At 39.4% G+C, this 13809-nt stretch overlaps 1 protein-coding gene across 4 annotated transcripts in view; it reads left to right on the forward strand.

Annotated features, from left to right (window-relative positions):
- DIP2B (disco interacting protein 2 homolog B) overlaps nt 1–13809 on the forward strand; it is a 194789-nt gene that overhangs the window by 98633 nt on the left and 82347 nt on the right. The window lies entirely within an intron of this gene.

Consider the following 13809-nt stretch of genomic DNA (forward strand, 5'->3'; position numbering starts at 1 on the left):
ACCTGGCGACTTGGGGTCAAGAACCCTAAATACATTTTTAAATTAATTCACAGCCTGACTAATTCCTTCTGTAGAGAAACTGGCATGTTCTTTACGTATCAGAAAGTCCTGAGTCACTTTTGTGCTTAATTCCAGAGGGGTTCCTGTAACCAGGCAAGGCTGTCTCTCTTACGTCATCATAGTTTTCAAGTTACTCAGATTTCAGGATTTCCTTTGATAGCCTATTTCTGCTTTAATCACTTTTACTATAAGGTATTTTTTCTTTATTTCTAATCCTCCCCTCACACCCCCCGCAATCACAGTCCATTTCCATAAGCCTGTTCTTTGTGGAGCTAATTGCTTTTATTTCTGGATTGTAAATGCCTTGAGGACTTTGTATCCGCCACAGTTCTAATACCAAACCTTGCACAGGGTATATAGTCTGTAAATATTTGTTGGATGAATAATGGAATAAGTAAAGGAATAATGGTGGTACACCAACATAGATATTTGTTTTATTGCCTGCATTATCCTTGGAAATTCCTCCCTACAAAAACTAATAGGTCAGTGTAGTGACAACCAGTTTAAAATACCTTAATGAACATGAATATAGAAATGAATTGAGAGAGAAGAGGTAGAAATTGGGCCAGTGACAGCTAATGAAAGCCAGCTTTACTGAACAAGACATGACAGAGAAGGGCAGCGCTCTGACTGGCTGCTTAGATGTGGCTCTGGCCCATGCCACTGAGGCCGGGAGATTTACTTTTGTCAAAAGCAATCACATGCTGGAAAAATAACTCCATAAGAAATGTAACTATAAAAAGGACCATGACCTATTATCTGTAGTCAGGCTACATAGAAACCCAACCATGTTCAAAAACCAGTTTATCAATTTATTGTGAGAAACCACTGAGACATACTCAAGTGTGTGTGGTGAACACATTCTTGCCCCAGGGGGAGCCAAATCACAAATGGAAAGGTGCTTAGTGAGTATGATTTGACACGTCAGATGCTTCCTTGCAGTCGGTCAAGAGAATGTGATATACCCATCTGACAGTAGGGGTGGTCTTGCTGATGACCTCATGGGGGAAGCAGAAGCCACTGGATGGTAGTTCCTGCAGCTTTCTGCTACCAGACTTCACGCTTGCCACATCTGTGTCCATCTTGTTTATCCTCTTCCTTCTGGTTAAAAACGTGATCAGTCCCTCTTATCCAACGACAATCCTTCCACCTGTACTTTAAGTCCCATCCTCTCTCCCTTTTCAGAAACCTTGTGCTGTCATCCATTGCCACCAAGGGTAGGGCAGTGGGAGTGGCCACCCTCAGTGCAGACAACAAGGTGTGCAGGATCTGGAGAAATTGGAAAAGTAGTAATAACACCAACAATGAGTTGTCTGCTTTATTGTCACATGGTCACAGTTCTGAACAGTCGGTCGTAAAATGCTCGTCCTGCTGAGGCAGGCAGTGCGTTGTCCGCTCGGGGTGCTGTCGCTGTCAGTGCCCCATGGCTCTGCACAGTGACTCTCTCGCTCGGAACCAGATTCTCCCCTCAGCAGCTCGTCATGCTCATCACTGTCCTGGTTTTGAAAGTCCTCCCTTGTCAGCCTCTTCCATCTCCTTCCTCTGTTTTCTCCACTCCTACTCACTCCTCAATGCATTCCAGCCTTTCTGGAGCCATCAGAAGGGTACCTCAGTAGTATTTGCCACTATACCTCTTGAAACACTTTCCTCATGTTCTTACTCTCCTGTCCCCAGTGTCTCTTAGTCACCCTTGCAGGCTTCTTCTCTTCTGTTGAGTGTTGGGGTTCTCAGGGCCAGGTGCCACGCCCTCCTGCCATCTCGCTCTGTATCAGTGGTTTTCACACTTGAGCCACGTCAGAATCACCAGAGGGCTTGTTAATAATACACAGATTGCAGGACCCCATTCAGGGTGTCTGGTTCAGTGAAGTCAGGGTGGGCCCGAGAATTTGCATTTCTGTCAAGCTCCCAGGTGATGCTGAGGGTGCTGATCCAGGGACCTCCACACTGAGAACCAGCGCTCTGTTTGCCTAGAGTATTTCAGCCGTACCTGTGGCTTTAATTATCGTTTAAAGACAGGTAACTCCCAGATATGTATCTTCAACCCAGATCTCTCCTGAGCTCCTGATCCATAGATCCAACTGCATACTTAGCATCTCTATTTATATCTCTTAAAGGAGCGTCCATTTCAACACATCCAGACTAGCCATTAAATTTATGACTCGTGCACACCACCCCTCCACCACCACCAACCCCTCCCTACACGTACACACACATCAAACAAAAACTGAAAAACAAGAAACCAACTGAAACGATGTCCAGCCTGCTCCAGTTCTTCTCTTCTATAGTTGTTTCCTCCTTCTGAGTAAACAGAACTCACAGGCATAATAAGCCCAACAAGTGAGAGACTTAAGAATCATCCTCAGTATCTCCATCCCTTCTCTTGTCTGTCACCCAGTTCTGTCAGTTTTCTGTTTCTTCAAGAGCCAGTTTTGGTAAGTTTAATATTTTTAGGAAATTATCTATTTTGTTCAAGTTCTTAAATTTATTATTTTTGTTATTCACACTATTCTCTTTGTTTTTAAAGCCTTTGCTTTGTTTATATTGTTTACTTGTATCTCTTCTTTATTCCCCCTCTTGATCAAGTCTTCTCAGAAGTTTGTCTTTTCGAAGCACAGGCTTTCGATTTTGTTGATTTTTTTTTTCAGCATGTCTTTATTTTCTGATTTATCATTTTTACCTCCTACATATATTTTCTTTATTATATTCTTTTTGTTTACTGTTTAGTACTTTTCCTAAATTTCCTGAGTTGGATGCTTAGATTTTTTGTCATCTTTCCCAAGATAAGAGTTTCTTAATTTCACTGTGGTCAGAGAACATGCCTGTAACAAAATGAAGTCTTTGCTATTTGTTAAGACATGCATAGCATTTGGCAAATTCTAGAACTCATCTGTTTGTGTTTTATTTGTTGAGTCGATGGTTCTGGTCTGTTAATTCAAAGTAGTTAATTGTATTGTTCAGATCTTTTCTGTTCTTGCTAACTTTTTGACAGTTTGAGGTATCAATTCTGATAGAGTGTGTTGAAAAATTGGTATCATTACTGAGGGTTTGTCAGTTTTCCCTGTAGCTCTGTCAAGTTTCACTTTATAGGTTTAAAGCTATGTTGCTAGGTACACACAAATTAAGAATTATTCTCTCTTTGTGAATTGTTCCTTTCATCATGAGTAACTCCCTTTGTCCCTGTAGTGTTTTTATCCTAAGGCTTTTTAAAAAATCTAAACTGTCTAGAATAATTAGACATCTTAATTCTTCTCCAAAAGAGCACAAGGACTTTAAAAATGCTTTAGTGTTGACACCATCACTGCCCAGCTTACATTTTAGTTCCCTCTTGTGTACATACTCCCTCAATTATCAATTATTGTTTTATGTAGTTAACGGTAATTAATATCGTTTCTTTATTCACTATTCCTTTGTATAGCTCACTCCTTCCTCTCAGTTCAGTCTATCTTACAGTAGTTGTATATTTTAGTGACGTCTCTTAGGGGTAAATTCTCTCAATTCATGTTTATTACTTTCTTTGCCCACCTTTGTTCTTGAATCTATTCATGTCTTTCCCCAAAAGGGATCGGTTCTCGGCCTGCGTAATCTACATTCCATGGGTTCTGTAGCAAAGGAAGAGATTACCTCATGGCCTATGTACCCCTTCCATCTTTGTAGATTTCGAAAAAGGCATTTAGTTTGATTTTTTAAATGGAATGAAATTTTTAAACTTAATGAATTACATTAATGTCTGATATAGAATTAAATTAAATGAAAGTCAATTTTACCACTTTTGGTAGGAGTTTCCTACTCCTTACTTCTAGAGGGATTCAACTTCATCCAGACTCTTTCCATTACCTTGTGAGATTTCATTCACTCCCTCTGGGAGACACTTCACTGTGAGGGTAGCTATCTGAGTGTAGGGTATACAAGTAACATCCTCCACTAATCTCTTCTGAAATAAAAAACTAACACTGCCTACAACACTGTCGTACTAGAACAATTATGTGCACATGCTTATCTAAAAATGTATATTGTCTAAACATTTCGTGAATGATTTTCTGTATGGAATTGATTTGGAGTTATCTTGGGTTGCCTATTTATGTATATTTTAGATTTCTTTTCTCAAATGTTACGTAAATCTTTAAAATAGGACTTCAAAAAAAATTAACAATGTAACAAGGAGAATGGGAAAATATGGCAGAGAACACAAGATTATAGAAAATACTTAGAAATTAGTGGGAATTGACTAAGGACAGTTTGGTTAATAATAAGCGTAATGTAATTCACTAGCATCACAGGGATTCGATTCCAAAGCCACTGTATGACAAAAATCTGATGTATCAAAATTACCCTTGAAAATCACATAAACCTCCCAACTTTGGAACTGATTGTTGTTTCTTTAGTTAAACAAAAACCAAACTTTATCTGGTAGTTAAGGGTTATGCTATATGAAAAATTCCTATCTTGATAAAGGTTAAAATCATACTCAGGGCCTCAAGATGCTCGCTTATGAGAGGCTTGGGAGGAAAGAAAGTGTGGTAAGTTCACATCTCTTCATTCTGAGCCATATGCTCTTTGAAAAGAATAGCCCATTGAACATGTTTCAGTAGTTGGAAGCTACTAGAGCCTGGATATAAAGCTTCCCACGTGCCTCAGTTAGCAGACTTACGGGGAGAAGGAGCCAGAAAGTAACTCTCCTTTTGGCATGGCCCAAAGAATAGAATTTTCAAACCCCACATAGTCTAACTCCTCTGTAAATTAGTCACTCTTGGAAACCTTGGAGTTGTAGGAAAATGGAAGGTTTTGTGTTAAAGGAGGTGACTCCCCTGGACTGAGCCCGTGATCTAATCTTTAAGATGCCACTTTGGATACAAGTAACTGATAATTCCAACTCGCTTTAATAGAAAAAAGTTGATGCTAGTGATAATAGGAGTTACTGACAGAACCTCAGGCCAACACAACACATTCACTAAGTGCCCCCTGTGTCCCAGGTCCTGTTGAGACACTAGGAGGCAGACAGCCTGGCAAGGCTGGTTAGTCCGCCTGAGACCCCCCTGGATGGCTTCCTCAGCGTGTCAGGGGTTTGCTCAATTAGCACTTCCACAGAGAAGCCTTCTTTGACTAGCCCTATCGAAAAAAGTCCCCACTCCCGTCATCTGAGGTGCGTTTTTAAAAAGCTCTCTCTGTCCCATAGATTATGGTTTTGTTCTTGTATCTTACTCCCCCCTATTGAACTCTTACGGTCTTTAAAATCAGGAACATTCTTTTTCTATTATTATTTTTATAATTATTTTTCATGTCCCCAGTTTCTAGCATTAGGGCCTGGCATATAGTAGGTGTTCTACAAATGTTTGTGGAACTGAACAGAAAGAACATAATTTAGAATTTCCAGTACCTCCTTTCGTAAACATCTGTGAAGATGGAGGTGTCAGGTAACGAAAGAAGCAGATTACTGCACAGATTGGGGAGTGATTGATTGGTCATGGCAGTTTGTTTCCACCCTCATTTAATCTTTTAGTTTAGATCTACTAAATCTCAAGAGACTGTACAGAGTCTGGTGATTCTCATCTGAGATTTCACATTTCTCTTTATTTAATTTTTATTTTACAGTGAAATTAATCCATCTATTTTAAATAATCAAATGGCATTAGGAGGTTTATAACAACAAAATTAAGCAGTGTCCTCTTCTTCCCTAGATATATCTTCTTTCAACTCTTTTAACTGTTCTGGCACTTACCTCTCTGTATAATCTAAGCAGCATTTTACCAGTATGTCTTGACGATTTTCAACTTGAGGCATTATTTATTCATTTCTTACTATAAAAAATTAGAGTTTTTCTCTCTTACATGTTCTTCCCTCAGCCACACAGGCACCACGCACTTCCCTTCTCCCTTTCCCCTTCCTTCACATCTCCCATCTTATACTCATTTTGGGCTGTATGTTCAGTATATTACTTTTTTTGTTGTGAAGTCAGCATTCAGTGTTTACATTATTATGATTACATAAATATTGTTCAAAGCTAAGTCACTTGGCTTTCTAGGATTACATTTCCATTCTTTTTTGCACAATCTATCAGTTTTTTATTATTTTTGTAGAGACAACTCTTGGTGCCATCTCTCTTCCTGTATTTATCTGAGCCAGTTGTTTTCTTGCCCTGCTACAGGTCTTCCTGAACATTCTGGTGGCGTTTTGGGAAGGAGTGCGGATAGATTGAAGGGCTCATTTTTAATCAGAATTCTTCATGCTGATATTTCTATGCAAGGGTTGTTCACAATGGTTTAAAGATAATTTCTATCAATCTAAAAGATCTCAACGACCTTAGTGCTCCATTTGGCAGTTCACCAGAAAGCTGATCATACATGGGATCTCCACAACAGCCCATTAAGGTTTTGAAACTAGGAGGGGCTGAGAAAAGCCCTGCCTCAGCTCTTTTGCCCTGGCTTAAAATTGCCCTTGAAGTTCAACAGTGGCATCTCATTTCTTGGACCCGCATCTTTTGCTTTACGATGTTACTCAGGCTTCTGTTTTTGATGGCACTGGGGTGAGCATTTCATTCTGTCTTTGTGTATTTGTTTTTTATCCTTTGACTTTGTTCTACTATCTTTCACTTAACTGTGTTTGTCTCCTGCTTCAGAGTAGAATCTCACCTTTTACATGTTCCTTCTTGGCCTAGTTTCCACATTATTTTTACCCCAGACCCTTACCTATTGCCCTTTTAGGGGATAAGACATACCAGCTTATGAATATGGTTATGTGTTGACATTCTCTAGCTTGTCCTGGTAAGAAGTTCTGGATACCCAACGTTTTCCCCAAACTTGGATTACTCTTATGATTGCTGTTTATTCTGCTAGAGGGTATTTGCTCCCTAGTATTCCAGTATGTGTGTGTGTGTACACACACACACACACACACACACACACACACACACACGCTGCTTTTGTTAGTTGTTCCACACCCCTTTCACCACAGTTCTTCTAAATTGAGTCCTGCCTTTGAGATTGTATAAGTGTGTATATAACTGAGTTAAAATGAAACAAAAGAAAACCCTTGTGTTTTATTTTCTCTCTCTAAAGCCTCTGGTAACTCCTCTCAAGGATAGAGACCTCTGAATGACCTCATATAATTATATGAAAATTGTTACAGGCACAAACTTTTTGCCTAAAACTTATATGGCTTAAGATACACAAAGAAGTAGGCTTTTCACTTTAACATGTAACCATATCCTTTAAATTGGTGTCTCTTCTTCTTTTTTTTTTTTTTGGCCGTTGTTTTTCCTTGCTACCCACTATCATTGGTAGAAGTGAGGGCACAGACAAGATCTTAATTATTTATTTTAACCAAAATATTGGGTGCAGGCAATAAGACCCGGAGCCAATTACTGCCAGAGATAACAGGATGAATTGAGACCAGCCCCTGGCCTCAAGTTATTTATACTATAGTGGGAGAGATAAGACAAGGTATACAAATCAGGATCATAAAAGATAAAGTAAAATAAGCATGTAAGAAAGTTCTAAACAAAGTATTGTGGAAATTCAAAGGGACATAAACTTAAAACCAGTTCTGGAAATCAGGAACAGCACTTTGGAAGCTATAGAACATTTGCAACCATATACATATTAAATAGGCCGTGAGCCTCTGTGTGTGTGGGTGTGGAGTGCGGGTGGGGTCTGTTTTATTTTATCCTTTTTAAATCAAAAAGGGACCACACCATAATGGAAAGAACGTGGAATGTTTTATTCCAGTTCTGCTCTTTCATTTGCTGGGTTTGGATAGTGTTATGGTCTCTGATCTGGAGTGCATGTTCCAGTCAGGTCTGCCCCCACACGCCTTATCAGAAGGAAGTCCACTATCTTCCTCTGGGGGTTTCTTGTTCCTCCTGAATTGTCCAAGACTCCCTGGCATACAGATAGTGCAGAAGGAATGGTGGTCAGTGCAGCTTCACACCCAAGAGGGCAGAGCCTCCTAGATGGCTGCTGCTTCTCAGCACCTCGGGTGCTGTTGAAACCTGCTTCTTACCCTGTGACCCATAATGCTGACCCACTGCTAAGCCCACTTCCTGCATCAGCCACTTGGCTGGTTCAGCTCAGCTGAGATAGCCACTTGGATTCTCAGGGCAGAGCTCTTGGTCCTGTGCTCTTTTAGCCCCATGCACAGCCATTTTCCTGATGGCAGGTGGTCCAGGAAGCTCTGGGTCAGGATCTGTTCAGATGCCGGCCACTTCATAGACCCAGAACCCCCAACTTCTCTCCCTCCCAGAATCCACCCCTAGGAATCAAGCAGGTGGCCCCTTTTTCGGACTCTAAATGCAAACATTCTCATTCTTTCCTGCCTTTCCCCAGGGAGTGAGGTTAATCATCCATCCTTCTGAGGAATGCTCTCCTCGGTGACTCAGGGTGCTTCAGCTCCCAGGGCAGAGTCTCTGAGTGATTCAGGGTACCCTCATCCACCCTTCTTGGGCGGGGTGGAAGTGGTGTGGAGGCTCTATTTCTAATGATTCAAGGTGATTATTGACACATTCTCAATATAGAGAAACTAGTAATTTTAAAAAAGAGAGGGAAACAAAGAATCTTAAAAAAGAAAAACATTTAATCTGTGGTAGGTGTCCTACTTCCTTACTGGTATCTATTAGATACTGTTATTGTGACGATAAAATGGGATGGTGTCATGAAAGTTAAAAGAGCCATAAAAATGTATTATCATTGTTATTCTGTCATTTCCTGTTTAAGTCCCTTCAAAGGCTACTCCTTTGGTTCATGACAAGTGACTTGACCCTGCTTTTTTTCTCCAGCCTCATTTTGTATCACTCTACCTCTTGCGCTGTGCGTTTGCCCCACCCATCTTTTTTAGACATTTCGAGGTTTTTCTCCCTCACTGGACTTCTACAAATATTATGCTTTTGTATAAAGTGGCCTTTCCGATTCTGCTTGGCTAAAGCCTACATCAGTGTCCATTTTTAACAGATCTTCTCTGAAACTCTAATACAGATTAAATTCCCCATTATGTGGCCTCAGAGAGCCTTGTTCTTTTCCCTTAATGAACATATCATGATGTAAAAGATATACATGAATTGGTGATCACCTATTAATATATTTCTTCTCTGGACACCAGCACCAACCAAGAGCAGTGGGCGTGTCTGCTCTGTTTGCTCTAAAAAGTTGAATTATTATGTTACTTGGTTCTCAGAGCACATCCTGTCTCATTCTATTACTCTTACAGGTGAGGATGTCTGTTAAGTCATCGGCAGAGTTGAAAGATGAGAAGCTGAGGTTGGCTTTCTTCCATCTTCCTAAATGGAAATTTTGCATAGTTTTTTACTTCTAAGTAGCAGCTTCTTTTTTTTAGGTTATCATTATTGTATTCAAACAATGGAATCATAGAAGACTCTCTACATAAATTTTTTACATGTTGATCATGGAGAAAGAAGGCTCTGTGTTGTAGAAGAAATTAAAATTTGTGGTTTTTCTTAAACTTATTGTTAATAAACGTAACATCACTCTTTAAACATAATGGTGACCCCTAGTGGCTATTTTGTATAAAGAGACGGAAAGTGTTCCTGGTCTTTCCATCTCTTATACAAAATATATATAAGTGAGTAATCAGTGAGTGATCTTTTTCTTTGGATCTCATGTATGTTTCACACTAGAATTTAGAAGTTTTGAAGAATACTTGATTTGTCAAGTTCACAACTGTCGTTCCAGTACTTAATCTATATTGAGTGCCTTTTAAAATTACTTTGATTTTATATATAACTTTCTGTAAACAAAACAATGAAATGGTAAAGAACTCCAGAGTACTTCATCATTACCTCATTCCAACTACTTAGGGGATTTTATGACCCATCTGATCCTCATAACTGTATGTAAATCATTTTAATATACGTAGTTGTAATCATGTACATAATATTTTGTGTTCTTTTATGACTTGATATCATTCCATTTAGATCTTTTCACGTGGCTGCATAGTCAACATATTTCTCATTTTTCGTGGCATATACTATTTCATTGTGTTGATTCGTGAGTTAATTCTATCTTTGCTTTTAGCATCTTACTATGGTAGTGAAACTATACACATCTTACTCAAAATAGAGAAATCTCTATTTTCGGGCCCCAGATAATTCCTGAGATCTCGTTAGAGTGTGAAACCCTGGCCAGGGAATGATTCATCTTGAAGCAGCACTGTGCCTGCCCACCTAACACTGGGCATGCTGTTAGATAATGCCCTGCTGTGCCCGCTCCTCTCATTGACCAGACCCCAGGTACATTGTTTCCTGCCCCCTTCCATGATAAACTGTTGTGGCAAGTAAGCTAAGGTGGGAAAAAGGCTTCCAAAACTCTTTTAATCCAGCGAGGGCATCGTTTTCTCCCTCTCACCTCCAAATATGCATTGATTTGCCGATTGCTTTAGGGGAAAGAACAAGGAGACAGCTGATTTTAGAAGACTGGAAAATCCTGCTCATGGTGTATAATTTACCTAGGAAGCTGCAAACTGAATATCATTTTAATTTATTTTAGTAAGAATCTGTTCTATATGGTATGACCTTCAAATTAAGAAAATTCAATATTTTAATTTTCTTCTTTACACTTAACTATTACCTTGATGTTTTAAAATGAACATATATTTTATATTTGAAAAGAGAACTTTTTTAAATTACAGAAACTCAGTAAAGCCTATGGAATAAATAAATCATCCAAAATTTCATCACCTAGAGAAATTGGTATTTACATTTTACTGTATTTGCTTCCAGTTTTTTCAATGCGTAGGTAAAATATATTTTTAAATCATATATTCCACAAAAATAAACTCTAGTACATGGGGGAAATGTTTATAAGAGTGATTATTCACATTCAAAAAGATTTTAACTACAGGGCTTCATTATTAAGCTCCTCTGTTATACTTAAAATTCCTAGGAATTCATTTTACTCTGTTTTTTTCCTTTTAATTCTCTTTTAGATAGCCTCTCTTGAACTTGAAGGAGGTGTAGTACATATTTGAACCAAAATTGTTGTGTCAGAAATCCGTGTTTTTGTGGCATTATGCTTTGGGTACCTGAGGAATGTGCACTGAACAGCTTGTCAGCTGCTTATTGAAACTGCGAGTCGACCTTTTGGTTTCATTTCTGGCAAGCTCCCACAAAATGTTTGCCATGGTTTTAGACCCCAGGTCTAAATAGACTCCACGTCTATTTTCGGGTCCCAGGTCCTTGTCTGCTTGGATGACTAAATTCCTGAGGGAACTAAGACAAACATTACAGAGCATCATCCAAATGTTGTTTGGTCAATAGCGTGTTGTAAGGCCTTTTTTTTGGTACCAGTTCAGTAGATCTCTTGGCTAAGTGTCATCTGACTGTTTTCTCATCAGATGTCGGTGTTTGTGTTACATTTCCTTGTGGTTTGATCTGTGGTAACCTCTAGATAATCTGAATGAAAATGTTCATTCTCTAATTCTTCTTCACACAAATGTATCAACTCCTAGTTTCCCTGTCACCTCCCTATTATTTCTTTGTGTCATTTTTTTATTTTTTAGCCCACATTTTCTTCTTTCTCCTAATTTATTACATTGAAAAACACAAAGTAAAATCCTAAGTGAGAGAGGAATGGTAAAAAATACACAAACTGTGTCCATGCTTTGTGAATCGAGAATCCATATTCATTCCTTTCATACTTTGCATTACTAATATCTAATTTGGAAGCACCATGTTTCTGAGCAGGGTGCTTTGGTCTATCCTAGCAAATCTGCTTATTTAATTTTTGAAAATCAGTGAGAGGTAATTTAGTTATACATCCACTGTGACACTCCAAAAATAATACAAAGCTAGTCTTTTAAACTTAATGCTCTATCTGTTTAAGTCAAGCCATTTTCTCTGCATATTTGCAAGCGAAGTAACTCATGTGTGCTAATGTGATTTCCTTCCTGTATGTATCATCTGACCATACAAATAAAAATAGCCCCTTTCTATTTTTTGTTCTCTATTTAAGGTTCATTGGAATATATTTTGAATAGCTTCTCTAATGAATGGCTGAAAACTTTATTTGGAGGGGCTTTTTTGCAGACTCTTTCACATGAAGGCAGGTGATTAAAAAAAAACAACTACTGTCTAGCTGCTGGGTGTAAATCCTGAAGCATTTAAATACTCCTAGTAGACTAAATTATTAATTCTGATTGCTTTCCTCTTAAGAATCTGGGGACAGTTTTCATAACCCTTTTTATAACCTCTTCTGGTTGAAAACCAGTGGAGTTAGACAGACCTGGGTTTGACCCTTGGCTCTGTCATTCCTTGGCTCTGTGACTTTGGATAAAATAATGCACGTCTGTTCGTTTTTCTGTGACGCGTTGAGAGTGATAGTGATGAATTTGTAGGGTTGTGGTGAGGACGAAGATAAAATGTGGACACTTTCTGTGTGCTTCTAATAACACATAGTGCAGTGCCCCACACTTCCATGTCAGCTTTTATTAGTACAGACTGGGGGTGGGCGGGCTTTCTCTGCAGTGAGCCCAATAAGAAACATTTCAGGGGCTGGCCCTGTGGCCCAGGCGGTTAGAGCTCCGTGCTCCGAACTCTGAAGGATGCCGGTTCGATTCCCGCATGGGCCAGTGGGCTCTGAACCACAAGGTTGCCGGTTCAATTCCTCGAGTCCCGCAAGGGGTGGTGGGCTGCGCCCCCTGCAACTAGCAAGGCAACTGGACCTGGAGCTGAGCTGTGCCCTCCAAAACTAAGACTGAAAGGACAACAACTTGACTTGGAAAAAAGTCCTGGAAGTACACACTGTTCCCCAATAAAGTCCTGTTCCCCTTCCCCAATTAAAAAAAAAAAAAAGAAAAAAAAGAAAAGGAACATTTCAGGCTTTGAGGACCAAGCGGTCTGTCGCCTTCATCAACTGCCTTTACCGTGCATCCATAGGCAGTACGTCAACAGATGAGTATGGCTGCGTCCTGAGCAAGCTCTTCATAAAAACAGACATGGGCTATAGTTTGTTGATTCTTGTTCCAGAGTAATAAAACTAACAAATGCTACAAGGTTTGAAGATGTTAATAATTCAATATAGCGCTCCTGTGAAATTGATTATCAAGATAATTTAGGTTGATTAAAAGCTTCAGTTTCCAACCCTTGACATTATCTTTCAAAATCTCAGTGTTAGCGGGCTGGCTGCTTAGCGCAGTTAGTTAGAGCACGGTGCTCATAACACCAAGGTTGCCGGTTCGATCCCCGCATGGGCCACTGTGAGCTGTGCCTCCACAACTGCATTGAAACAACTACTTGACTTGGAGATGATGGGTCCTGGAAAAACAAAAAAACTCAGTGGTAAAACATGTTCAGCTCAGTTGATATATTTTATAATAAAAATCTCAGCTACCAGGAACCATCAAAAATAAACATTTCTAGATCCATAAAAGCACTTTAATGGAGAACATCCTAAAATATACTTTTTTGCCTTCTTAAAAACAGTGTATACAAAATAATCTAGCCATTTAAAAAAATAGAAATCTTTATGTGTTAAGATTTTGTGTGTCAGGGATTTGGAGGTGATTTTTACACTCCACTTGGTGCCAACTGGGGTCCCTGAGTGCTTTTTACCTGGTGTGTGGGCTGGTTTGGAAGGTCCACCATGGCTTCACTCATCCTGGTGCCTTGGCAGGGGCAGATGGAAGGCTGGGCTCAGCTGGGACTGTCGACTAGAGCTCTTACACGTGTCCTCTCGAGCATGCTAACCTTTTTTTTTTTTTTTTTTTTTTTTTGAAGCGATGTGACATTGTCTTTATGAGCCCCAGTTC

Source organism: Rhinolophus ferrumequinum, chromosome 10 (assembly GCF_004115265.2).
Source record: "Rhinolophus ferrumequinum isolate MPI-CBG mRhiFer1 chromosome 10, mRhiFer1_v1.p, whole genome shotgun sequence".
Taxonomy (NCBI): Eukaryota; Metazoa; Chordata; class Mammalia; order Chiroptera; family Rhinolophidae; genus Rhinolophus; species Rhinolophus ferrumequinum.